We start from the raw sequence: 27,380 nt of genomic DNA on the forward strand, positions 1-27,380 counted from the left end.
GTTACCACAAAGAAAGCTTCTTCTATGAAGGACTAAGTCATAAGAGAGTTGATGGCTCAAGTACATAATTCAGTAATAACAGTGTCTGCGCCCTCCTTGAAGTTTACAGCCACACCTTTCCCAACTGCTTTGATGAGACCATGGGCAGTAAAAATAGCAAGAAGAACTTGGGGAAACAAAGAGCCCTGTGTTCATTGCCCATTGCTGAGCCTTACAAGTGTGAGCATACTATACACATTGATTAGATAATTGAAGAAAGGTTTACCTGTTGATATGGGAAAGTTATTATGGCTCTAAAACTACTAATTAAAAAGGCACAATTGACATTTAGTAAAGGAGATTTTCTGTCTCTGTCTCTCCCTCCCTCCCTCTCCCTCCTTCCCTCCTGTCACTCCCTTCCTCCCTCCCTCCTTCTACCTTTCTTCCTCCCATCACATTGGAAATCCATTGCAAGACTTCACAAACGCCAGAAACTACTAACCCCAAATGACACACTGTCTCAGATCAGAAAGTGGTGTCAACTCAAAGGTGGCAGAGGAATCAGAAGGTCTGTGGACAAGCCACACTCACTGCTCTGTCAATCCTCATAAGAGAATACAGGTGAAAGGGCCTGGCCTGAACATTAATCCATTTTGGATCTGTCTGCCACACAAGGAGCTAGTTGTCACTAGCATCAGGCAGCATTGCTTCTTTCTATCTTTATGTGTGGTAGCAGTAGACCACAGCACAGGTTGAGGACGTTGCTCCAAAATAAGTAAATTGAAGCCAGGTTTACTTGATGACTTGGGAGGAAACCCATAAGAGAAACAAACCTAAAAATAGGTATTTAAACTCATTGTACAATTAGGTGTGAACTTTTCCAGGAGCTCCTGAGATCAGCAAGACATTTTCAGACACAGCAGCGGAGTCACTGATGCCTATTAAAAAAATAACAACAACAACACCGTAGGCTAATTTGCTTTCTAGTTTATTTATTTATTATTATTACTATTATTATTTCTATTTATGCTTTCCTTGTGTTATTAAGCTGAAAATATTTAAAAACAAAGCAATGGAAATACAGATAAGTAAATTAATGGATATTTCAAGGACTAATAGGAACAGATATGGTTTTAAGAAATACCCAAACAAAGCATAAATAGAAGGAATGTTCTGTCCCCAGATCTTATGTATATGTGAGTAGCATTATGCTAATCATTATTTAAGTTATTTGTTGTCATCTGGATGCATTTACCCGTAACCTTAAAATTAAATGACCTGCCCTGTACATTTGTTTTAAGAGCGTCTATTAGGGCTCTAATAACTTGGGCCCATAGTTCATTTTTCAAGTAAAGGATAATGTGAAATTATTTAGGCGCTTTCTCCTGCTGTGTGTTTCTGCTACAGAGGAAGAGATGAAGGTGGTTCAGCAGAGATTTTAAGGAAGGTCTTAGAATAACTATCTAAATGGTCGCATGGTGCCCCTAAAATTTTTGACTGGTGCTGATTTTCTAAAAGTTTCTACTTAAAGTAAGGAAGATGGGTAATGCTAATTATTTAGTCCTACAAGTCTTACAAAGCTCACATGTCAAAAACATTTTTTTTATTCTTTTTCCTTTTCCCTTTGCCAATTCTGGCTATCGTTGTTGACATGCTCCTCAACAGTGTGGTGAATTTCTGTTTAGGAACATGTTTTTGGATTTACAAATGTTTGAACTCTCCAATTCTGGAATAAAATCAGCATGTGAGCCAGTTTTATAAAGCTGATGTTAAAAAAACAAACAAACAAACAAAGGAAACATAATCTTGCCAATAAAACTGGAACTACACACTTTATATATTGGGGGGGAGAGAATAAAAGTACTTGCTTCTAAATCGAAATTCTGTTGGAAGTCAGAAGATAAATTTTCAGGAAACAACCTATAGCTAAGCTGAAACAATTTATTCAGTGTAAGAAAAATAGGGGGAGCAGGAAGAGATATCTGTGGCTCAAATGGTGGAAAAATTATTTCAAAACATGGTGGGAGGGAGTTTAGTTTATCTTCTGTCTTAAGAGCTTTCAGTTTCTTAAAATCAGTAAACAAGTGTGGCATGATTATAATAAAAACCCAAGAGGGATATATAGTGTCATGCTATACTTGTTCAAGGAAGGACAAAAAATGTTCTCTATAGAAATTTGGGGTCATAATTAATAATTCCTGTAATCAGACCTCTCTCATCTGAGTCCAGAATGGCAAGTGTGAGAAGACGCACACCTGGGGTGGTGACGGTTTTTCTTCTCCCCTCCCCTCATTAGCGTGATAAGGTGATCAGAGGGGCCAGAAGGCACTGGAGGAACTTCTAGAATCCCATAGCAATCTTTAGGAAGGTTTTATAAATCTTCTGTAATGTGATGATGACAGATTTTGCCAAGAATCCTATACGTTTTGGGCTTCTTTGGGGAAGGATCAAATTAAGGGGCATATTTTTAAACTTGCTGTCTTGGTGGAGTGTCTGGAGACCCAGGATCAGCCTGACCTATGTCGTCCCCAGTGGCCCAGGTCAACACCCATAATGAATGGACCAGGATACAGGAAAGCGCAGTACAATTGCTGGACTTTTCCTGAGACAAAGTGCAAAATGCTATGCAACCAGCATTTGCAGCAAGGGACCAGCTGCCTCATATACAATCATGGTTTCATCACAGGCTAGTCTGATCAACCCTAGAGGTTCTCCCATCTGCCTGAGTGGAGACAGCCAATTACACACCATGACTACATTTTCTGGCAGTCAGACTTCCAAGCTTTCCAACACCTCCACAAAACACAATAGGGAAAAGGAAGGGGAAAAAATCCATCCAGCTATGATATAAAATCTATAAACACTTTTAAAATATATATATATAAATATAAATACAGATATCTTAATAAGGTGGAAATGAGCACAATTTATTAAATAAAAAAAGTGCTAAATAAATAAATGCTATCCACCCACTGAAGTACATTTAACGAAGCTGGAATCCCTGTGGTTTATGTGGACTTTCACTATTATATAAAGAGAGAAGTGGTCTTCCTTTTTAAACATCAAAAAACCATTAGCACTTACTTATTTCTACCTAATAATAGAATTATCTGCATGTACATCTGTCTTTCCCGCTAGAGAAATGCCAAGTTTAAAACACTATGTGTTTCAAAGTCCTAACCCCTAATACCTCAGAATGTGACCTTAGTTGGAGACAGAGGCTTACAGATGTAGTAAAAATGAGGTCATTAGGATTCGTCCTAGTCCAATATGATTGGTGTCCTTATAAAAAAATGACAAATGTGGACATAGACACAGACACATACCTAGAGAGAATGTCATGTGGGGATGGGGTACTGGAGTGAGGGATCTACAAGCCAAGTAACACGCAAGAATGGCAACAAACAACCAGAAACTAGGAAGAGGCAAGGGAGGATTTCCATACAAGTTCCATAAGGAACATGGCACTACAGACATCTGGATTTTGGATGTTTGGCCTCCAGGACTATGAGACAAAATTCAGTTGTTGTTATAAGCTGTGATGTTTGTGTAACTTTGTTACGACGGCCCTAGGAAATGGATACACACTCCTGAGATGTTCTCCCTTAATAAGAAGTAAAAACTATAATTTAATAGCCACTTACAGTAACAAAATACTTCACTGGATTCTCTGCTCCTCCCCACACTTACCCAGTAGATTTTATTTCCATCAGATCTGTTCAATTTAGCTGCAGGAAAGTCTTCAGCCCCCAACACTGATCCTGTGCAAACAATGTAGTGGCAACTGTTGTCCTTATCCTGGCTTTAAAATGTTTTCATGCTATTTATCACCAACATGACATTTCCTTATTTTTTCTCTACCCCATTAGACCATAAGCCCTATGGGGACAGGGAGATTTATTTTTCTCTTTTGCTCACTGTTGGATTCCAAGTGCCTGTCACAGGGTCTGGCACATGACAGTTCCATAAATGCTTGTTGTGTGGGCTGACTAAACTGATATCTATGTGGGGCACCGTGATAGGATCCACTTTAGGTAGAGAGGGAAGCAAGGTAGAGAAACTCTGTTCTCCAGGGAGGGGTGAGCTGGTTGTTACCCTGCAATAATTACACACATTCCCCTTTATCATAACTCAAAACAGGGAGCCCGGGTGGCTCAGTCGGTTGAGCATCAGTCTTCAGCTCAGGTCATGATCTCACGGCTCAAGAGTTCGAGCCCTGCGTCAGGCTCTGTGCTGACAGCTTAGAGCCTGGAGCCTGCTGCAGATTCTGTGTCTCCCTCTCTCTCTCTGCCCCTCCCCTGCTCATGCTCTGTCTCTGTCTCTCAAAAATAAACATTAAAAAAATAAAATAAAAATAATAACTCAAATCCTCACAGTTCTTTCCTCTTTGGATTAAAGGAAATGCACTGGTCTGGGCATCAAGTAACTGGTTTTAAACCACAGCTTTTCTAACTTGGCCAAGTTAAGAGAAACCTGGCAACAAAAACCTAACAGTTAATGGCACCGTCAGAAAGAAGTGAAAGGAACAACACAGTGGCTAAGCGAGTGTGGGTTTTAGCTAAGACAGAGTTGTGGTTCTTTCACTTATTAGCTATGAAGCATTAGTCACAGCCTTGTTGAGTTTCAATCTCTAACTTATCTGAAAAAGGGGGTCTGGGCAGGAAGTAAAGCATTAAAACTCCTCCTGTTCTACAAAATTGCGACAGGAATTTTGCTGATTGAAGGACAAAGTTCAAGTGGAGATCGAAAAGTGAGTCATGCTATATTTCATTGTTTCTAAGTGAGTCATGCTATGTTTCATTGTTTCTAAGACACACTCTAAAAACAACAATGTAACATCATTTTGAATTTCTATAAAACTCTAAGGAGTCTTACCATTGGTCAGTGAAATATGTTAAAAAACAAACATTTTATTGTAACTGAATACATAACAGCATAATAGCATCTTAACGTATCAATTTTTTCACAGAGACCAAGCCTGTTCACTTGCAGGTAAATCTGACAGGTAGGTAGGTTGACACCCATATCAATCCTACACTTCTAGTGAGCTTTCTTGTACTGCTGAGGACAGACAGCAAAACCCACCAGTTTCTATACTTCTTTGGAGTGAGGATTCTGAATGCAAATTGGGTTTCTCCAATTGGATTTGCCTGCACATGCTCTGGGAAGGAGGAAGGGAGCTCTTGGTTTTGACAGGCAAGCCTCATCCCAGAGTTATCTGGGTTTCTTGAAACATCATTCTGAGAATAGCTTTTTGCTTGGGAGCATTAATAGGCAGTTGTTGTGATGGTGGTGGTAGAAATCTCCTGATCCTCTACTGTCTCGAACATGTGAAGGAGGTGAGCTCTTCGGGTGGCCTAGTTCCTATGCATTGTTCTGGAACTCATTCTGGGAGGCCCAGGGGAGAACCTCATCTCCCTGCCCCTTTTTGCTAGATCATAAGCACCTAATTGCCTATCTTTCACCCTCCTTACTTAAAATACCTGAAATATCACTATCTGAAATAAGCAAGCCCCTTTTGATATGATGAAATTTCAACAAATTTTGCATAGTTTGTTTACTCTTAAATCAGTCTCTACAGCACACTTTCCTGAATATTTTTCAAACTACTTCTATTTTTAAAAACGGTTTATTTCTGGAGCACCTGGGTGGCTCAGTTGGTTAAGTGTTGGACTTTGGCTCAGGTCCTGACCTTGCAGTTGGTGAATTTGAGCCACACATTGGGCTCTATGCTGACAGTTCAGAGCCTGGAGCCTGTTTCAGATTCTGTGTCTCCCTCTCTCACCACCCCTCCCCAGCTCATGCTCTCTCTCGCTCTCTCTCTCTCTCTCTCTCTCTCAAAAGTAAATAAACATTATTATTTTTTTTAAATAGTTTATTTCTTTTCAGAGAGAGAGAGAGAGAGTATCCATGCATGTGAGCAGGGGAGGGGCAAAAAGAGGGGTGGTGGAGAGAATCCCAAGTAGGCTCTGTGCTGTCACGCATGAAACTTGATCCCATGACCAATCTTGAGATCATGACCTGAGCCAAAACCAAGAGCCAGGTGCTTAACTTTAATGAGCCATGCAAATGCACCAAAAGTAAATATTTCAGTCCTGCTTTGTTTTCCTTCTGTTCATTGCACTTTGACTAATATTTCTTTTAGTTTAAGAATCCATTCATTTTCCTCAAACTAGAACCCTTTTCAACCATTCATTCATATCCATTGATATTTCCACGTCATACTTCTCTTTATTCATCATCCTATTTCCTCATTTTCCCTCACATTCTCACATATGTGCGGGATGGACCTGGCATTCTGGCACTTTGCATCTTGGAACTCCACTCCTACAAGAGGATTAGGCTCTCACTTCAGGTTCTGCATCTCAACCCCTCAGCCCCTGAACAGCTCCTGCTCCCCAGCTGCTTAATTCATCTTCACAGTCCCACATATTATAGATTATTTGCAACTTCATATGGAAGGTGTTTTCTGTTCCATATTTAACATTTAGAGGACCTCATTTAAGTGGTTGATATTCCTCACTAATTACCCAAATAAGACAAGGGATAAATTAAGGAGTGACTCAACGGTCAGATACAAACATTTCCCTAGATGTCAGAGAGCAGGTGTGCATACTTGTAAAAAAAAAAGATAGAAAAATCTAGATAGGTAGGTAGGTAGGTAGATAGACAGACAGACAGACAGACAGATAGTTTCTGTTTCTAGTTTTGTTTGCAACTGAAACCTGATCAATACAGTAGGGTCCACTAGCTGAAATTCCAAGTTGTATTTCTTGTACTAACCTCCCTCATAATGCATTATTATTATTTCTAGCCTCTTTAAAGTTGAATGGAGTAGAATTTCATGACAAGGCAATCAGAGCAGAAAATTTTCCTAGTTTTTTTAATGATTTTCCCCTAATCCTCTAAAGGGGTCTTACTTCTTACCCACATCTACTTTGGCAGCACTTTTTTTCAGTTTATTTATTTATCTTGACAGAGAGAGAGAGAGAGAGAGGAATGAGTGGAGGAGGGGCAGAGAGAGGGAAAGAGAGAATCCCAAGCTGACTCCACCCCAATAGCATGGAACCAGACTCAGGGCTCCATCCCACAAACCTTAAGATCAAGACCTGAGCCAAAATCAAGATTAGGACACTTAGCCAACTGAGCCACCCAGGCACCCCATTTTGACAACATGTTTTAAAGCAACTGGCTTTTATCAAAATTTTGCAGTATCTTAGATTTTTTCATAGAAACAACTGTCTTCTTGTCCACATAATGTTACATCAATTGGCATAAACAGGTTTGAGGGAAAACTGACTCTTAATAATTGAACATTGTCGTTGGTAGAAGCAAAGTACTCAGCCTTTCTAAAGAGTAGCCAGCCAGCCCAAGAGCAACATGCTACAATCATAACACAGACACTGTACAGAGAGAATAGAAGGCAGGAGATGATAATTTCTCCTGTTAGGAGATGATAATTTCCAAAACTTCCATCGAACCAATCTCACAGTTTGTTTTGTTGTTTTTGTTTATTTGTGTGTCTTTAAAAAGAGATGAAAATATTTTTTTTATAAAGCACCTAGTACTATGCCCAGAATAACCATAGGCACTGAATGAATACAACCTCTGTGTTTATGGAAGTGAAGAATTTATGCTAGCGATGATATGTAAGCTCTCTGTATCATAAAAGGTTGTAGTAATTGCATGATTCCAAGTTATTTGATTATTCTAATCAAGTCACAAGAGGCAAAATGAAGCCCTTTAAATCAAATATTATTCAGGGAAGGTCAACATATTATACAATTATCGAACAAAACACTGTACCTCAAATTGGTCCAATAAAGAATTAGCCAGTTACCAGAACAGCCCTTAAGGAATGAAAGTGTGGTTGATAGTGTGGCTTGACTGAAGCAGAGCACAAATTCTGGGCATCTCTGGGGGCTGGGATGGTTCCATAATACAAGAGCTACAAAAGTCTATGAGTAAATTCTAGCCAAAGCTGGGAAAGTACCTAAAGATAGAGGAACTACAGTGTAGGGGATAAAGGAGACAAAGTTCCACTATTGCATCAAAGCAAGCTATAAGCCATGTGAGTGCCACTTTAATGCTAACTAAAGTTTACTCTTTGAAAATTAAAATGTGTGGTATGTGTGAGAGTGCTCCAACAAGAATATTCAATTAAGTAGAACATACCATTCCTTTGCCGTCTGAGATAAGGTGGAGTTTACTGTTCTTACACTCACAAACTCCCACTTGAACAAGTCTGTACACAAGACACTTGGAAGTTCCCAGGAAACAAACAGACGCCTTGGGCTTCTGCAGGTGAATTTAATCATTACCATATTATTACAATGATGAAAGACATGCTAAATTTTGTATTCCTTAAAGCCAACCACGGTTATAGGAAATTCCTGTCTCTTCTTTTCTGTCAGTAAAACATCTGCCATAAGATACTGAAGGGTTTGCTTTTGACAGACGCTTTTCCAACAATTGTTTTTTTTCAACGTTTTTTATTTATTTTTTGGGACAGAGAGAGACAGAGCATGAACGGGGGAGGGGCAGAGAGAGGGAGACACAGAATCGGAAACAGGCTCCAGGCTCCGAGCCATCAGCCCAGAGCCTGACGCGGGGCTCGAACTCACGGACCGCGAGATCGTGACCTGGCTGAAGTCGGACGCTTAACCGACTGCGCCACCCAGGCGCCCCCCAACAATTGTTTTTATGCTTGAAGGTTGCTATTTTATTTAGCAAAACAGCCAGGAGGTCTTTGGAGCTTCCCATCTCATTAGTTAAACCGATACTTCATTACATCATTCATATCTAGATTTTTATCACAAATGAATACATTGTTCTTCCATCCATCCATGTTCAAAGAGTGATCCTTAACTCCATACTCTTCACAATATTATAACTTTGGGGGAGACCGCCTAAAGGGAAGTTCTGAAGATATGTAGGGATCAAGCACTCCTCCCAAGTCTACAAAGTTGTATATACCAGAGTGAATGCTGATAAGGTTATTCAGAAAAATGGAGTATTGGGACCTTTACTGCCTCTGTTGGTGAATAAAACACATTTAATAGTAAGTAGTTTGAATAATAATCCACTCAGAATTCCCAGAGAAAACAGGTTCCATTATCACAACCAAAGGGCTCTAGAATTGATGACAATTTATTCACTTATGTGCCTTCTCTCTGGCTGCACCATAGTTCCAAGGGGGAAAACAAGTGGCTGTCGCTGTTACTTAATTTGAAGCTAAAGTAAGATTGTCTTCAGTGGCAAAAGAAATAAAATACTATGTGGATAAATGTGTGTGTGTGTGTGTGTGTGTGTGTGTGTGTGTGTGTGTAGATAAAAAAGATAGCTAACTAGCTGATAGCATAACCCATGTAGAAGAACTAACTCTGCTTAGTTAAGTGTAAGTAAAGATATGCTTAAAAAGGATGTGGAAACTGTTAATTAATAAGAGATCCCTTGTCATTCTCACACTTCCATGACAGTACTTCCTTTAGAAGTTGACTGTGAGGTTGTTTTATGACTTGTTTTTGCTTCTTGTTACTAGGTTAAAGTGTATCCCAGATAGATGAGACATAGTATTTATAAATTACAAAAAAGCTGGGGGGGGGGGGCTCATTACTTCCCAATTATTTCCTATGTCCTCAAGAAAAACGTCCGCAAAGCCTCTATCCTCTGAAATTCTACAGTACCAATTGTTCCTACTATATTAGATTTGCTTAATAACTAATGACTTGTTTTCTTCTCCCAGAGCGGGGGCTGCTTTACAACAGAAAACATTTTTGTTCATCTTAGTAACCCTAGTAACTCACACAGGGCATTGGGCCTAGAAGGCTCTTAGTAAATACTATTGTATGAGAGAAAAAATAAATAAATAAATAAATAAATAAATGCGTGTAGTATTTAGTATTATCCCATATCTTTTTATATAAATTGTGTGTCCTATTTCCCCTGAGTATGTTGGAAGGCTGAGGTTCACAGGTCCATACCATAAATAGCCCTCAGAAAGCATTTTTATTTGCCCCATGGTGATAGCAATAGAGTGTGTGTTAGTTTATAACTAGATTGTTTTTTTTAAATTGGAAGATTTCATGGGTTTTGTTGTGTTTTGTTTTTTTGTTTTTTGTTTGTTGTTGTTGTTGTTGTTTTGTTTAGGAGAGAGATATTTCAAGTTTCTTTTGAAAAATAAAGCAGCAGTATGTCGAAATTCCTGCAGGGCTACAATCAGCTGAAACTGAGTAGAGCCTGTACTGTTAAAAAAATTCCAGTTTAATACCACTCCCTAATGTCTTCAGGGCAATAAGGCAAATGATCAGGCTCCATTTATAATGGCATACCCTTTCTTGTTTTTCTTACACCATTACCACTTTGCTCTTTTAGGTTATGTCACTGGTCCCTGTAGGCATTGGAGTTTGCACCACATTAAACCTAGACATATATATATATTTTTTTTTCCTCCATATTGTGTCTATTAGGCTGTATATGCACAAGAAAATGAGTAAATATTGGTTGATAATGATCATTGATCATAATAATATGAAAAACAACCTGTAAGGTAACATTTCCTAGATATGATCATCACCTTCAAAAAATAAGTCCCACTAGAAAACCCAAATTTTAGATTTTTAAACTTCTCTTTTCAAATTAATTTAGTCAAACTGAAAATAGGCAAAGCATGTTGCATTTTACTACAAGCCAATGAGAAATAAATTTAAATAAATTTAAATAAATGTTAAAACATGATTAAACATGTTGCATTGAACTCTAGATTTGACCATTTGTCCCTAAACATTTCAGAGGAAACCTGGATAAAAGTCCTCTCAGGCCAACAGAAGACAACAAATATGAAAGAGCAGAGTATTGAGCTACTTTCTTCTCTTATCCCTCAGACAGTGGCTCTTAAAATGGAGAAAAATTGAAGGCCCAGATACAGAGTCCCTGAGTAATTGAGTGTTGAGTGAACTGCCCTTGGTCAAAAGCACTTTTAGAGGTGATCTGGTAGTTTATCAAATGAACATTTACTCACTGACAGCTGTAGTACTCAGAGTGTTCTGGGTCCTTCTTTTTCCCAAACACCCATTTTCTATTGTTGTTGTGGATTTTTCCTGGCTATCAATCTAATCCTGTCTGTCCAGACCCCACCATTATTCCCCAGATGATAGGTGTAGAGGATTTTGTAATGTACAGCATTTACCAGACTTTTCACATATTCTCATTCTGCAATAATTTTTGCTAGGGTCTGATGAAGGGAATATTGTGGTTTCATACAGTGGACACAAAGTTTGGGATCATTTTGCCGTATACAAATTTGTAATCAAAATACAGCCTAAAACAAAAATATTTTTATGAATTATCTATTTTGAAATTATTAAAGTATTATAAGCATGTAGAAAAGCATAGAGAATAATCTATATTTTCAATCAATGTTAAATTTTAATATTTTGTTTGCCATATTGGCTTTGGAAATATTGAAATATAACACACATACAACAAAGTAGACAAATCTTAAGTTTTGTGACTAAGTGAACTTCTACAATATCCTGTATCACCCTCCTAGAACAAATTATAAAGCATCACCAAAATTCCAGAAGCTTTATACCTAGTCCCAATAATTTATAATAGATCTTAATATTTGGAAGTATAAGTCCAACAAATTTGTTCCTTTTAAGACTGTCTTTGCAACTCTAGGCCCCTATATTTAATTATATATAGGTAGATGATATAGATATAGATATAGATATAGATGATATAGATATAGATAGCTATAGACATAGATAGCTATAGCTATAGATAGATCTTAAAACCAACCTGCTATATTACACACACATACACAAAGTTAGTTGCTGAAAATTTTTATTTATTACACTTAATCTAAAGATCAGCTATAATAGAATCAATGTCTTATTTTTGGTCTTTTAATCAATGAACATGGCACATCTCTCCATTGATTTATGACTTAATTTATTTCTCTAAGAAATGTTTTGAAATTTCTATGTAGAGGTCTTGTATATATTTTGTTGGATTCCTAGGAATCTACCTATTCCTAAAAAGTTGATTTTTCTTTATATTTTTTGTTGGCCTGATTTTTGGGCTAGTGTTTTAGTTTTATTTTATTCTTTGACAAATGATAACTATATGTATTTAAGGTGTACTATGTGATTATTTTATATACCTATATGCTGTGAAATGATTACCACAATCAAATTAATTAACATTATATATCACCTCACATAGTTACCATTTGTGTGTGTGCTGAGAGCACTTAAAATTCACTCTTAGCAAACTTCAAGTGTCCATTATAGCAGTGTTAACTATAATCACTACACTTGTATCATATCCCCAGAACTTGTAAGTTTGGACCCTTTCACTAATATTTCCCCAATTTCTCCAACCCCATTCCCTGGCAACTACTATTCTACTTTCTGCTTCTATAAGTTTGACTTGTTTAGATTTCACATATGAGGTCAAACAGTATTTTCTTTCTCTCTGATTTATTTCATTTAATATAGTTTTCTCCAGGTTAAACCATGTTGTCGCAAATGGCAAGATTTTCTACTTTTTATGGCTGAATAAGATTCCATTATAAGATAGATAGATAGATAGATAGATAGAGGTGTACAATTTCTTTACCATTCATCCACTGATGGAAACTTGGGTTGTCTCCACATCTTGGCTATTGTAAGAATGCTACAATGAACATGGGGGTGCAAATATTTCTATGAAATACTGATTTCACTTCCTCTGGATATATACTCAGAAGCTGAATTGCTGGATCATATATCAGTACTATCATTAGTTTTTTTTAGGAATTCTATACTGTTTCTATGATGGCTATATTAATTTACATCCCACACAGTGTATAAGTAAAGATATCTAGTACAATAAAGATACCTACGTGTTTTCTTTGTGGGAAGGCTTTAAATAATAGTTTAAATTTCTTTTAAAAATTATGAGTATTTATATACTTTAAGTCAAAGGAATTTGTGAAGTTAAAATATGTTCAAACATATTAGCATAAAGTTATCCATATATCTTTTTTTTTGTTAAAAATTTTTTGTAAGATTGGTCATGAATGCTGATATTGGTAGAGTGTGCTTTCTTGCTCACTCACTTTCTGCATCAATTACATTAGAGTTTAGCAATCTTATTAATCTTTTAAAGAACTAGTCCTTGTTTCAAAGCTCTCTATAATGTCTTTGTTTTTTATTGCATCAATTTCTTTTATTATCTTTATTACCTTTCTTGTACTTTTGCTTCTTGAGCTAAATACTTAGATCAAGGACTTTCAGCTTTCCCTACTTTCTCACACATGCCGTTCAGGGTGTATAAATTTCCCCCTCAGCACTTGGTTAGCTGCATCTCACAAGGTTTGATATGAGCATTTTAATTGTCATTCATTTCAAAATATTTTCTAATGTCCGTTATGATATTTTAATTCCATAATTATTTAGGTCATTTTTAATTTCTAACTATTTAGGTATTTTTTAATTAAACACATTTTGTTATTAATATTTAGCTTAATTCCAGAGAATATACTCTCTATGAGTTTTCAAAGTCTTACATCCATATGAATTTAACCCTTTGAAATTTAATGAGCTTGACATGACTATTTTAGACGTGACACTCTCTTTTTTTCAATTAATCTATCTTTTGTCTAACTTCTTTTCCATTAAATTGTCTTTTAAAATACTTTAGTACCTCTTATAACTTAGCAAATAATTAATCTCTTAAGTTTTATTTGTAAACATGAATCTATAAGATGGGTAAAATCCAAATAAAAATGATAGCTAGTATTTCAAATTTTATCTCTCAAATTATTCTACAACTTAACACTGATTTGTCAAATGTGTTTTGTGTGTACAGTTGACAATTAAGGGTCCATATACAGTATACATTGAAAAGAAAATAAATATTGATATGAAGTCTTAATATTTATTAAGTATTTGGTTCATAATCAGAATTCTCATTTAAAAAAAAACACAAGTCTGAATCAAAAAGAAATAGTGTTTGGATTACTATTTAGATTCATTGCCTAGAAAGGTTATAATTCTACAGTGGTAAAATAATTGTCAATGGCATTTTTCCACCAAGTTCAGATTATGAGAACCACCCTAGGCAGGATCATGGGAGATACCAATGGGCTTTTTCTTCTCTGCTCCTCCATATCCATTTCCATACTTCTCTGCCCTGCTTTTTGACTAGAAAGAAGTAGGAAGTTGACCCCTATCTACTGTTTCAACTGGCACCCTTACCATCTGGCTTCCAGTTAGGTAAATGCAATGAGAGACCGTAGTAGAATAGGTAGTGGGAAGAGGGGTGAAGAACGTTTTTTGATTTTTGTTTTTTGTTTTTTTTTTTCTCCCCTAACCTACTCTTTCTTCCCTGAGCATGATTTTGACAATGGTTACAACCTTCAAAGGTGAAAACTCCTGTCTGGTATCCCTTCTTCTACTTGCAAAGATCGTAAAACATTTAATTTGTTTTTTTATTCATTCAATTGAGTGTCAACTGTTTAGTTAGTATGCTAAACCCTAAGAAAAAAATTACATGCATATATGCCGATATACATAGTATATGCATGTGTACATACATGTGCATATATGTATTTGTGTATGCATTTATATGTGTATGAGTATATATATTCCCCTATTTAATTCCTAAAACATTTCTTGGATGGCTTCCCACTATCAGTAGTGAAGATAATCATACCTGATGCCTACTTGAAGATTCAACAAGGATGTATTATTTTTTGAAAATTTATATGGAATTAAACTTTGAAGGCTAAAAATCATATTTTAATCATGTTGAAAGCCAACTTAAAAAAAAAAAAAAACTTCTTAAGTGAATTCTGGATCCCTTGATAAAGCAAATAATTCTTTCATAAAGATTAATTCCATCCTAATTTATCTGTTTTCAAAGTTAAAATTTGTGTATTCAGCTTTTCTTTTAGATTTTAAAGTTCAACCTATACAAATAATATATCTTACTAAGCCTTCATTTAAGCTGTCAGTTAAGGAAATAAGTCTTCAATTGTCTGCAGACTAGAACATTTAGTTGTTGTTTTACAGGTGACTTATATTGCTTCATATTTTTTTTTTCTTGTTAAATATCACAACATTTATTTTGTATTATCTGGGTAGCATGACAGCAAATCTGTGAAGGTTAGGCACAATGCGAACATGAATTAATTTTAATTTATAATTTTACTATCTCCAACTAGATAGGTGGCAAAATGTTTTTGTGAGACAGGATTTTCTGATCAGTATCACAAACTATAAGGACACATGGAAAATTAAAGCTTATTTATTGCACACAAGCCATATGCTCTCATAGTTGAATATTCACTGGTTGTGATTAAAAGTTTACCCCAAAAGTTTACCCAAAGGGGCATACTTCTATAAAACTGGTGGGTCATTGACCTAAATATGGTAGTAAAGTTCCCTCTCTCATACATTTTTTTTTAAGCTACCATAGCAGATAACATCTGGTTGCATGTAATCTAAATTCATCTGAAATCCCAATGTAAACAAGTTCACCAATAGCAAGGGGCAGTTAAACATTCCACTGGCTTTAGATAATTGAAACCATCTCCAAAAAAATTACCTTCAATTACTGGACTCCAAGAAAGAAGCAGACAGCTCTGGCAAAGTACCAGAAAGAGCCGGTGGGCGTGTGGGGACAGGGGGAGGGTTGAGAGAAAGAGAAAGAGAACACAAAGTCTATTTTCCAGAATACAATGGAAGATCATTAAATATTCTACTGTATTTATAAGATAGGATGGTTAATGTCATGCCCACCCAAAAGATATTTTTAGTGGGAACACAGGATTAGAGCCTAGAAAGCTATTGTCATTTGCTTTTATTTCAGATTCTTGCTTTCAAGCAGTAATATTTCTAAAACATCAGAGGCAGAAGGGTCTTTTTTTAATCTGATTTTCAAAAAAAAAATTGAAGAAACTTCACAATTTCCAAGTTTTTAACATTTTAAAAAAATTTCTTGTAGCTTTCAGGCATGCAAGTGAACCATTACTTGTACATATTTAAGTATATAAATTTGGCTTTTAGAATTATAAACTAGATGCATGCCTAAAAACTTACAATTCTCTGGTTTATGGCATATGTTGCATTAAGGGTATTTATTATAGCCTTCTTTTGAAATGGTTATCAAATCATTTTATCCTTTTAGTCTTTTCTATAACATCTAATCTCTGAGAATAGTGGGACAAGATTTGCTCAAATTCTCCTACATCTTAAAGGCTACACGGAGTCAGGGAAAATGTATAATATTATGTTAGATTAATATACTGTAACAATCAACTTGTCAATCTCTATGTCAACCTACTGCATTAGTGTTTTATCAATAATAATAATAATAAGGTTTTGATGGTAACCTGACCCATCTGCAAATAATAAAAATAAAATAATAATAATGATTTTTTGTGCTAGACAATGAAGTCAGCAGACTTCTAGTTGAAATGTCAGGACAATATGCATTTTAACCAGCTTCTAGACAGATACATTACAACACTTAAATTCTAGAAATAGAGACACCACTGTGTTTTATTTACTTTGTGAGCAAGATCATTAGACCAGTTCTGAAACAATGCTGCAAGCTTGCTATGAAGAATATTGCAGATGGGAAATCCATGTTTTGTTTTTTTTTTTTTTTTTTTTTTTTTAACGTTTTTTTTAAATTTATTTTTGAGACAGAGAGAGACAGAGCATGAACGGGGGAGGGGCAGAGAGAGAGGGAGACACAGAATCGGAAGCAGGCTCCAGGCTCCAAGCCATCAGCCCAGAGCCTGACGCGGGGCTCGAACTCACGGACCGCGAGATCGTGACCTGGCTGAAGTCGGACGCTTAACCGACTGCGCCACCCAGGCGCCCCGGGAAATCCATGTTTTAATAAAAGATTTCACTTCAGAAAAGTGATCCCAAAGCCACTTATCCAGAAAGAGAAATACATTATTTTCTCTACCGGGTGGCCTCAAATAAGTTCTAGATATAAAACAACAAGAAGAAACCAAACAAAAAGAAGCATTGACAGCCATATTAACACAGTTCTTACCATAATCTGTGAGTATGTGATATATGCATGTGTTAACGTGTCTGTATCTCCCTCTGCCCTGACCTAGAATGGCAGAGATCATGAATGCTTTGTGCATAGGAGTACATTCTGTATCAACTAAAACACTTAATAGCTTAGTAGGAACTCAGTAAATGTCTTATATATGAATGGATGAATGAGTGAATGGTCACAGTAACCATTTTGATCCAAATAGTCCCAATTTCTTTTATTCACTATGTATTTGTAGATTTGAAGCATTAATTAAAGTAGTGCAAATAGAATAACTGAGTCCCAATCCAGTCCATGCCCAAACAAGTCCAGACTCCATTCCACTGCCAACAAAAATATTTCACCTTACCTTGCCTTTATCCTTTACAGGTCTGTCTACCCTGCAAAAGTCAGCTCTATTTTCAAAAAGAACTTGATTTTCGGTCTGAATAATCCCTTTCTGAAGTGGGCAATGAACAAGTAATAGATTAATAAATTAAACTGAAGACTGAAAATAAGGTAACTTGGTCCTAATCCTAGTCCTGTCTTTTCAGCTGAGAGGCATTAGGAACATTACATCTTTTTAAGCACCACGTTGCTCCTTTGAAAAGTACACAAGCTTAATTCCTAAGGTCTATCTTTAAAGGATGTTTGACAAAAATTCAGGCTTAAATATATTCATTGTGGAGGTTGAGAATTTTCCTTACAGTAACATTTAGTTAGAGTCTACCCAAGAACTGGCTATTTGTTTTTGATGTGTAGGCAGTTTGTTTGTTTGTTTGTTTTTTTAAATGATGAATGGCATCAGTGATGGTATATGTAGTATCAGTGATGGCATCAGTGATGCCCAGGGTAAGAGACTCCCGTCCATGTACAGCCAGTGAGCAGACATCTGAGGGGAGGGGTGAATAAAACTTTTTTACTTGTTTGTACTGATACCGTTCAAGGTTTGAGATGGATTGGGGAAAGCAGAAGGCATCTGAAATCATTTCCCTTGTTTGGGAGGTGATCAAAAGCAGCAGCAGGCCCAGTCAGCTGTGTACAAGACAAGGAGACACTTTACTATGAACTGCAGAATTTCATAGTGAAACTAAATAAATATGGGGAAAAGGCTAGTCTCACAGAAAGATACAGAATTGTCCCTTGTCTTGATCTCTCTCTTCCTGGCTCTAAAGACTTGGCTACTTTTTAAAACATGTTCATTTACTCAGCTTGTACTTCTATGAACAGTTAGAACATTCTTTTGAGTGCCCCATCAAGAATCTTGAGCAATCTCAAAGACAGATATGTTTCTATGCTCACTTATCCCCCCACCCCCATGATTTAGGGGATCCCAGAGCAAAGCATATGAGTACTGTCAATACCTTTTCATTGAGCTGCTCCCCTCTGGCTCCATCTGAAGGCTGCTAATTAGAGTTCTGGACTATTGAAGTTAACTCTACATATTAAGGTTAAGGAACACTGTTTTCACTTCTTTTGGTCCTTGCTGAAACAAGGGCCTTTTCAGGGTTTTTTTAAGCAAAGTTCCCAGGTCCAGGTAGACTTGACCCTTTGTCTCCAAAGGTATCTGAATAAAGCAGGCTGGCAAATCTGCCACTTCCAAAATAACCATTCTCAGCTTCTTAACTCAAAGTGTGTCCCTCCTTCTGTAGCACTATTCAAGCTGCATCCTTCCCAAAGTTCTAAATTCACATTTAAAAAAAATCTGTTATCTAGCTCCCACCTATTAATGCTCAGACTGATCATGTTTCCAAAACTCTTTCACTGACACAGGGAAAATGGCCTGTTTCTGAAGCTGGGGATTTATGGTTTCAAGTGAAATCCCAGACCAACTGATGGGTCCCAGGGAAACGATCAGTTTAACTTTCTGTCTCACCTAACCCATCAGCTATGTATCAAAACTGACCCAACCAGAGAATCATTTTAAATCACTGATTTTGGGTTATAGCCAGGACTACAGATCATTAAGATCTCCAGAGAATATCATTCCTTTTAACGTTATTAATCAGATCCAAGTCAACATTGAAATGAGTTTCCTTCACCCAGGGTATTTCTCTATTCTTAAAACATTATCAGGTCAGTCCACTGATTATTCCATTATATGCCATTTTTATATACCATTCCTTCATCCAGAAGAGCAATATATAAAATAACTGGGATTTTTACAAAAAGACTAAATTCTATATGTTACTATAAGATGACTATTTTTTAAGTTATGTAATTAACACACACACACACACACACACACACACACACACACTTATACACATATATACACTACTTTGCAAATACTAAGTAGTCACAGAATGCTTACTGATGAATTCACCTGTATAAGCATTGCTTTTATTTTAATAAATACAATCTTATCTGTTCCTTCTAGACTTTATTATTTTCTACAAATACATATTCCCATGCGAAAACCACAGAATTATTTGTAATAATTTAAATATTAAAGAGTACTTTTAAATGTCCTGAAGAATCCTTGACACAGATGTTTTAAATGAAATTTAAAAAATAAAACTCACATATGATCTCCTGTATTTCATCAGCTCCCTACTAAAGGAGGCTATGTTTGAAAATGAGCTTTGTTAGTTAGTTTTCAAGCCAGCATTAATGTTGGATTTGTGGCCTTTAAAAGTGAGCTCCCGAGAAAATGCGCAGTGAAATCCCAGGTGTAGATACTGACGGACCACACAGATATACCAAATCTGTAGTTTTTAGTCTGCAGTGAAATAGATGATATCTTCAAACACAAGCATTACATGAAGCATCAATGTCACTTGAAGACAGATTCCTCCAAGAGCTTCTGAAGAAACCCTTCTTTTTTGGGGGTTTCACAAACACAATCAGTAAGAGAATTAAGTTCATCGAGAGAATTTAAACCCCATTTTGGGCAAGACTTTGGCTGCCTTGCCCTCATTACCATAAACTGAGGGGGCCGAGTATGCTTGATATTTGTAAAGTCTAACTTTTGGAAAATACTCATTGAGACTCTCCACATTAACCCAGATCTTTCCACTTCCAGGCACGGAAGTCACAGGACCCACTTCCCGAAAACAAGTGGAGGAGTTAACTTTCCACCTGTCCTGGCTGCAGAGCTTCACTCTGAAGAATTCCTATTTCCTGAATTCAGACCAGCAATGATCGCTTCAGAAACTTCTGCTCATGAGATGTTACCATGTATCTGACCATGAATGCATCCTATTAAAAACATTTTGAATATTTATATAACTTGTGATCTCATGGAGACTCAAGCACATATCTGCATATAATATATATTCAACACATATTTGCCTAGTGAAACCAGAAAAATCATGAAAAAACTTCTAAATGTGTTTACAGAGTAAACTGAATCCAACAACACATACAACACATTCCACAGCATCATCTCCTTTGGAAATAGCCATTTCAGAGGCTTGAAAACATTCAAGCTTTCTCTGATCAACCTATGTTTTGAAATGCCTTCAGGTCTTGTTAACTTATTCTTCAAAACCTCTGGAATAGTGATTTTAAAAATTGCACATTGAAGATCCATTTGATGTTTCAGAACAGTCTGAAAGAATTCAGAGCCAAGTCTAGTGCCAGGACGTATGTGAACAAGTTGTTTAATAATAATGACAGTAACATCAGCAATACTAATACTGGGTAACAAATTTGAATGGTCACTAGTTGCTAAGGACTAGGTTAAGTTCTTCACCTCTGGTCCTCAGAGCAGCCTTATAAACAGGTTTTATTATCATCCCATTGTAAAAATGAGAAAGTCAAGGCCTTAGGAGGTTAAACAATTGCCATAAATTAGGTGTTAGATTTGAGACTCAAAAGTACATCCTTTAGGGGCTCTTGGGTGGCTCAGTCAGTTAAGCGTCCGACTTTGGCTCAGGTCATGATCTCACAGTTTGTGGGTTCAAGCCCCCGCATTGGGCTCTGTGCTGACAACTCAGAGCCTGGAGCCTGTTTCAGATTCTGTGTCTCCCTCTCTAGACTCTGCCCCTCCCCAACTCATGCTCTGTCTCCCTCTGTCTCAAAAATAAATAAACATTAAAAGTACTTCCTTTAACAACTGGAAATACTGCCACTTCTAAGGATTAAAAATGAGGTGGGACAATAAAAGAAAAATTAATGCTTTTCTTATGGCTTTTAAACAGGCCATAGGCAATTCCACAATTCTTTGGAAAATGAAGAATGGAATATTTAACTGCTGGAAGTTAAGGATACTACCTCTTGTTTTTATGCAGGAGTTCTGGATAAATGTGTTGCAGACTCAGTTCACCCTTTAATATAACCATACCATCTAAAAAGGATCATAGGATCCTAAGAAGAACTCAGTGCCAAACCATATTTTACATATTTGCAAGTCATACAAATTTGTGTCTTTGAACAGGGATTTGGTTCTGTCTCCTAAGATCCTGAGGCGTTGATGAGGAGAGAAGTGAGCCTAAAACATCTAGCAGAGGCAGCTTGGCCAGGGTGAGCCTGGATGCTCCCCCGACTTCTCCCTCTTCCTTCCAACCCATCCCCTGCCTCAGAGCAGCTCTACTTTTAGCTGATTTATGTTTCTGTTTGGAATGAGATTTTTTTTAAGGTGTTTGCTGTTTTCAAAGGTTTCTCAGAGCCTTTCCATAAACACCCAAGGTGAAGAATCATTTGTGAAACACGTCCTTTTATTTACCTAAACTTTAGCCTCTTCTGCCAACTTGACTTAAGAGCTCTAGCACTTAGAAAGGCATCTAAGTTATTTGGCTAACATGTGATTTGAATGCTTTGGAAAGATAAAGTCTATAATTAAGGGATTGCCTAACAATGGATCTGCGGGAACCGAAGGGCATTTTTGCAAAAGTGTGCAACCACAGGGAACCTCAGGTGAGCTATACTGCATTCAACACTTGTCATACACTGGGGACATTCATTAACTTTAATTAGGGCCATAAAGACATGCCTAAAGGAAAAGGAAATGCTCATTTTAAGATAACATTGTGGTCACTCCCTTATTTCTTGCTGAAGTCTAAACCAAGAAAGGGAACTTTTTTCTTGACCTTTATTTAAACAAGGAAGCAGGAGAGAACAATTCAGACTGGGCCAGGTGCCCTGTATTCAATGGCCTAGGAATAGCCCAGCAGCTGTTTCTATGCCAACTGTGAGGTCTGTCTCCACTGAGGACAACTTCCTTATCAAAATACAGCACAAAGGTTATTTTCAATCTTCAAACTAAAATCAAAGGCCATAAGGTATGACCACTCCCAAACACCTTAGTATGAGGTTTTTAACAGTTGGCATTTCTTAGATTAGGGAGAACCATAATCATTAATCAGCCTTAAAAAAAAAACAAAAAAAAAAAAAAACGTAAAGGTGAATACAGTAAAGATTTCAAACCATCCCTCATTAAGTCGCCAAAAAGCTATTCCATTAACTGGAAGCACTTGTGCAACCATCTTGACAACATCTGAGCCTTGACAAGTTTCCTTTGGAAGGTAGGCCTTTTATGAGTGGCCTCGATAATCAGTCCTCTGCTGTTGGGACTTAAAATGCTCATCAAGTAGATACAGAGATTCCTACACACACCTCTCTGCTCAAGTCCAAGAAAGGCAAATAGAGGAGACAACTGATTACTCCACTAAAAATCAGAGACAGTTATTAGTTTGAGTGAATTTCCTTACTTCACAGGCCGGGGTAAAGATATCTATAGGAAATTCAAAAGAGTATTACAGGGGAAAGCGTAGTTCAAGAGGCAAAGTTCAGAACCAGTGTTTGCTTTGGCATCCTGAGGTGAAAATGTTACTGAATTACCTAAGAGCTCAAAATGCAATTGAGTGAAGTGCCATGTGTTATTTAATGCCAGATGATTGGTAGTGTCACACTGTTGTTGCATTTTAAAGGTGGCTTATTCTGAGACAATGAAAGGATAGCAGAATATTGAACGACCATTTCTTTTTTACTCTTATCTGGCCTTTGGTATAGGCACAATCCGATCATTAAACCAAAAAGCTTGGAGGGAGGTATGGAGCATGGTAAGTGATGTACAAACACAGAAAGTGATCTTGCTCCTTCACTATATTTACTCCTCTCTGACTGAATGCCTCCCAAGACCTGTCCCCAACACAGTGCCCACAAATCTATTAATTCAGGACGTCTTTCTCATTTTCTCGAGTCATTATTGTCAAATCAAAACTATTTTTCCCTGCTCCAAAATTGCCTTCCCCTTGCCTTATAGCTTTTAGTTTCCTTACGATACATCAGAACTTTACTAATTATTTATTATTTATGATATTTTACCTGAACACCTTCCTAATCCCTGCCCATCTAACAGATTCTTCAGTATAGATGTCCTTTTTCTCATTAAACTAGCAGTTAATTACTACTTAGCAATTAGCAGTTGAAAGAAAAAGTGAAGTGGGAGTTTCCAAGCCACAGAGGTAACTAAGCACATTTTTATTACTTGGGGTGTTCTTGGTTTTGCCTACCAGTCAAAGGGAAGTGATATCTCAGTGTCAGTTAACAAAAAGGCAAAACAAAAATTAACCAAAAACCCTACAAAACAAAAAACTGTTCCCTTTTATTACTAATCATTCTACTGCTAGTTCTGTGCCCAAGTCTATCCTGAGGCCCATCCTAACAGACCCAATGTACCCTCCTACCGTCCAAACTCTGGCGTTACAATATACACATGAAATTGGATTAAAATTAAACTCCAAGGCAGCTTTAACACCCAAAGGAGGTAAATTGTAACCGTGTTCTTTAAGGGGAAGGAAACAAAGTAATCACAAAGCCTAATCAGTGGAGATGGCTATTGTATTCAGGTAAGTATTTGAGTTTCCAGCCTTTTTAAGCAGCAGCTAACTTCTGCCCAGTATCTGTCCTTAATAATAACAGCAGGAGAGAATCCTCTTGAATGGAAGTCAGGCATGTGGGCTGTGCCTTAGCAACCAGGCTGATTTCCACAAGTCAGAAATACTGGTCCATTCCAATGACCTACATGAATTCTGCATATCAAAAGTCACATCTCTCCCAAGAGGGTTTCATTACTATCAACAGAACACCATTCAGACTATCAATATCACCACTACCTACCATTATTTGAGGAGCTTTATTTGTTCAAAACACACACACACACACACAGACACACACACACACACACACACACACACACACACACAACTGGTATTATATTAAGGCTTCACTCAAAGGAATGAAGTTTGAGTTGAGATGAAAAAAAAGCAAAAATTATCTAGGCAGAAGGAGAGGAGAAGAGGAAGAGGATTAATGTTTCCAAGGGTCTGGAGCAGGAAGTGAAGGAAGGGCCCTACTGATCAGGCTGGAGACTTTAGTTTTACCTGGCTCACTTCAGTGGAGGACTTTATAGACCATGGTGGGGATTCTTGTCTTTTTCCTAAGAGCCATGAGAAATGGGAAACTGCCCCGAGTGTTAAAGTTACGTGGGAGTCACATACACATACGTACTTCTGTTTTTAAAGAATCCTTCTTACTATACTCTGGAGGAGATGGGAGGGGGCCCATGGGGCAGAGGAGCCTTGCTGGGAGGAGGCCAATGCCCTAGCCTAGAAGAAGGTGAGAATGGTGGCTCAGATTAGGATGAAGACAGTGGAGATAAAGTAAATTATACAGAAGAAGAGATAGCAGGAGGTAAAATAGACATGACCTGCTGATGGCTTGATCATCCTGGGTGAGTGAAAGAGAGAACCAGAAAGACACCTGGATTCCCAGCTAGGCTCTAAACTCAATGCTTTATGGACATTATCCCCATCAATAAAAATGGTGACCAGTCCCTAAGGATCTTCCCAGGTACAGGTTAGTGTAGTGTCACAAATATGGTCATTAGAGAAAAAGACCATGGGGTCTTGAAATCTGGCCCTAATACTTAGTAATTATTTGATCTTGGCCAATTACACAAGTTCTTCGCCTCTGTTTCTTCATTATATAATGAGATTAGTGATTCACTCATCTAAAGGGTTGAGCAATATAGAGAGTGTTTAGAGAGGTATCTGGCATCTGTAAGCACTCAATAAATGTTAGCTACTATTATTATTGTCACATGGCAAGCACCAACACACACAATGTATGCGTTACCTCATGCGCTCAATAGTCCTGAAAAGCAGGTATCATCATCCCCACTTTACAGATGGGGATGTGAAGCTCTGAGAACATACCAGCACTACTCAGTTAATTTAGTGGCAAACTGAAATATGTTTTGTCTAGTTTTAAGGTTCATATTTTTCTGTTTTATCAGAATGACTAGCTTCTTTTTGAAGGATTTCCCCTGTGAGAGCAAAGGATAAAAATGACAACTTAAGTTTCTTCATTAAGCAAATGACTCCTCAAATTAGATGACCTCCCAGACTGGCATTTGTGAAAAAGAAAACAAAAAACAAAAAATAACAACAACAAAAAACCTTCTAATCAAACATTGACATTTATGTCGAAACAGAATTCATATAACTCATCAAAAAACCATTTCTTTTTCCATGAAACTCAAAGTATTAGGAGTTAGACTTCTTTGAATAAGTAATTTAAACTATGCTCTTCTCAAAAATCCGTTAGCAGGGCATTCTTGTTCATTTTCAGAGAATATTTCTTTTCCTCTTGCTGCCGACGAATAGTAAAACTGTAATGACTTTTTTTGTTGGTCCTTTTATGCGAACTTATATTTCAAAATACAATGGAAGTATATAGTTCACTGGAATCCAATATTTGCCCACATGCACATTCTATTCCAGATCAATCTCTTAAGAACAGTTAGAAATAAATGTTTTTACAAATTGTCCTATAGTCCTGTGTTCATTAAAATATAAATAGTGATGCCATCCTTTGCAAACCACTGGCAGCTTAGGCAGTTTTTATGCAATGAAAGAGAGAAAGAGTTGGCAGAGCTGAAATCTTTTTCTTCTTTCTCATGTATTTTCATGTTTATCAGGTTGTAAAGCATTGCAAAGCCATGGCATTGGGTTCTGGAGGTGAAATGGACCCTAGTGATTATTCATATCCTCCTTCCTCCTTTTGTGGAGAACAATCTAAAATCTGGAGACTTTAAAGGACCTTTTCAAGGTGACACAGCTAGATGGTGGCTGATGGCCAACAAATATGTAGGGAGCCCAGTGACTGATAATGGCACATCAGGGAAGCTAGGAAGGATAAAAGATTTAATTACACTGGCCATTGCCTGTAGAAGTAATGGTTCATGACTCCTTAATGGTTTCTGATAACACTGTAAATATCTAGTTGAATTCTCCACCTTAAGGAAAAAAGAGAAGATGGGTGGTTTACTTCTGTGATAGGGACACATGAGACCACTTCAACAGAAATTTCAAAGTACTAGTGTTCTAATGTAGAATTTAGTACTGCGTGGATATATATTATACATGTTTTTATTTTTATTTCTGTGAGAAATGAAAAAAAACTCTCAAAATCAAATATGCTGCATGTGAACTCTCTCTCTTTTAACAATTGATCTTAGGTTCTTCTTTAAAATGATGGCAGCCCGAGGGAAAAATGAAGTCCATTGAGTTCTAGTTATAGCTCGTCTGCTTTGGTTGACTTAATCACAACACTTAATCCTGGCTCCATGTCAGTCTACCTCCAAGCATGCATTAGGGGAAAACCTGAGACTTAATCATGAATATAGGCAAGAATGAACTTTCAAAGTTTGTTTCACATAATATAATGCACTGTCAAATGATGTTTTCTTCCTATAATATCATTATATTGGTGCTATTTGAAGATAAATTTAACAGAATTTGTAATTAGCCTTTAGCCATACTCTAAATCATGAAATTAATGATTTGCTTGTGTTTTCTTTTTTTTTTTTTCCTCCCCAGATTATGCTTATGAGTTGTGCTATTTCAAGGTTTGTCACTTTCCCTCCTTTTTATTCCCACTGTCATCCCCACTACCACCAAGATCATCATTCTTCTTACATCGTCACTTACAGTGTGCTACGAACAGGCAGGCACCTTTACATTCATTACCTCTTCTGCTTCTCACAGCATCCTATAATATTGGTTACATAATCACCGGTGTCCAGCTGAGGAAACTGAGGTGTAGAGGATATGTAACTTGCCCAGTTTGGTTTTTAGTTTATCCAAGACACTACAGACACTAATTGTGTGTGTGTGCGTGTGTGTGTGTGTGTGTGTGTGTGTTGCAGTCTCTCTCTCTCTTTTAAATGTCAGAACTCTTTTTCTTACATATTACCTACTAACAGACCTGAAAAGGCCATAAAGTATCAGAGGCCAAAGGAAAATAGCATAAAATGAAAAAAACAAGTTGGGTGCTACAGTGATTTTTTTTTTTTTTTTCATTTGGTGTGTTAAAAAGAACTTGACCTGATGTGCTATGTCTGG

General features: G+C 37.0%; 1 protein-coding gene and 1 long non-coding RNA gene across 2 annotated transcripts in view; one reads left to right on the forward strand and one right to left on the reverse strand.

Moving 5' to 3' along the window:
• MACROD2 (mono-ADP ribosylhydrolase 2) overlaps positions 1-27,380 on the reverse strand; it is a 2,034,677-nt gene that overhangs the window by 990,396 nt on the left and 1,016,901 nt on the right. The window lies entirely within an intron of this gene.
• LOC132664913 (uncharacterized) lies at positions 9,146-20,257 on the forward strand. Its single transcript, XR_009603910.2, has 3 exons — positions 9,146-9,218; positions 17,419-17,547; positions 20,054-20,257. It is a non-coding gene; the product is annotated as an uncharacterized LOC132664913 (long non-coding RNA).

The sequence above is a fragment of the Panthera onca genome, chromosome A3 (genome assembly GCF_046562875.1).
Source record: "Panthera onca isolate mPanOnc1 chromosome A3, mPanOnc1 haplotype 2, whole genome shotgun sequence".
Taxonomy (NCBI): domain Eukaryota; kingdom Metazoa; phylum Chordata; class Mammalia; order Carnivora; family Felidae; genus Panthera; species Panthera onca.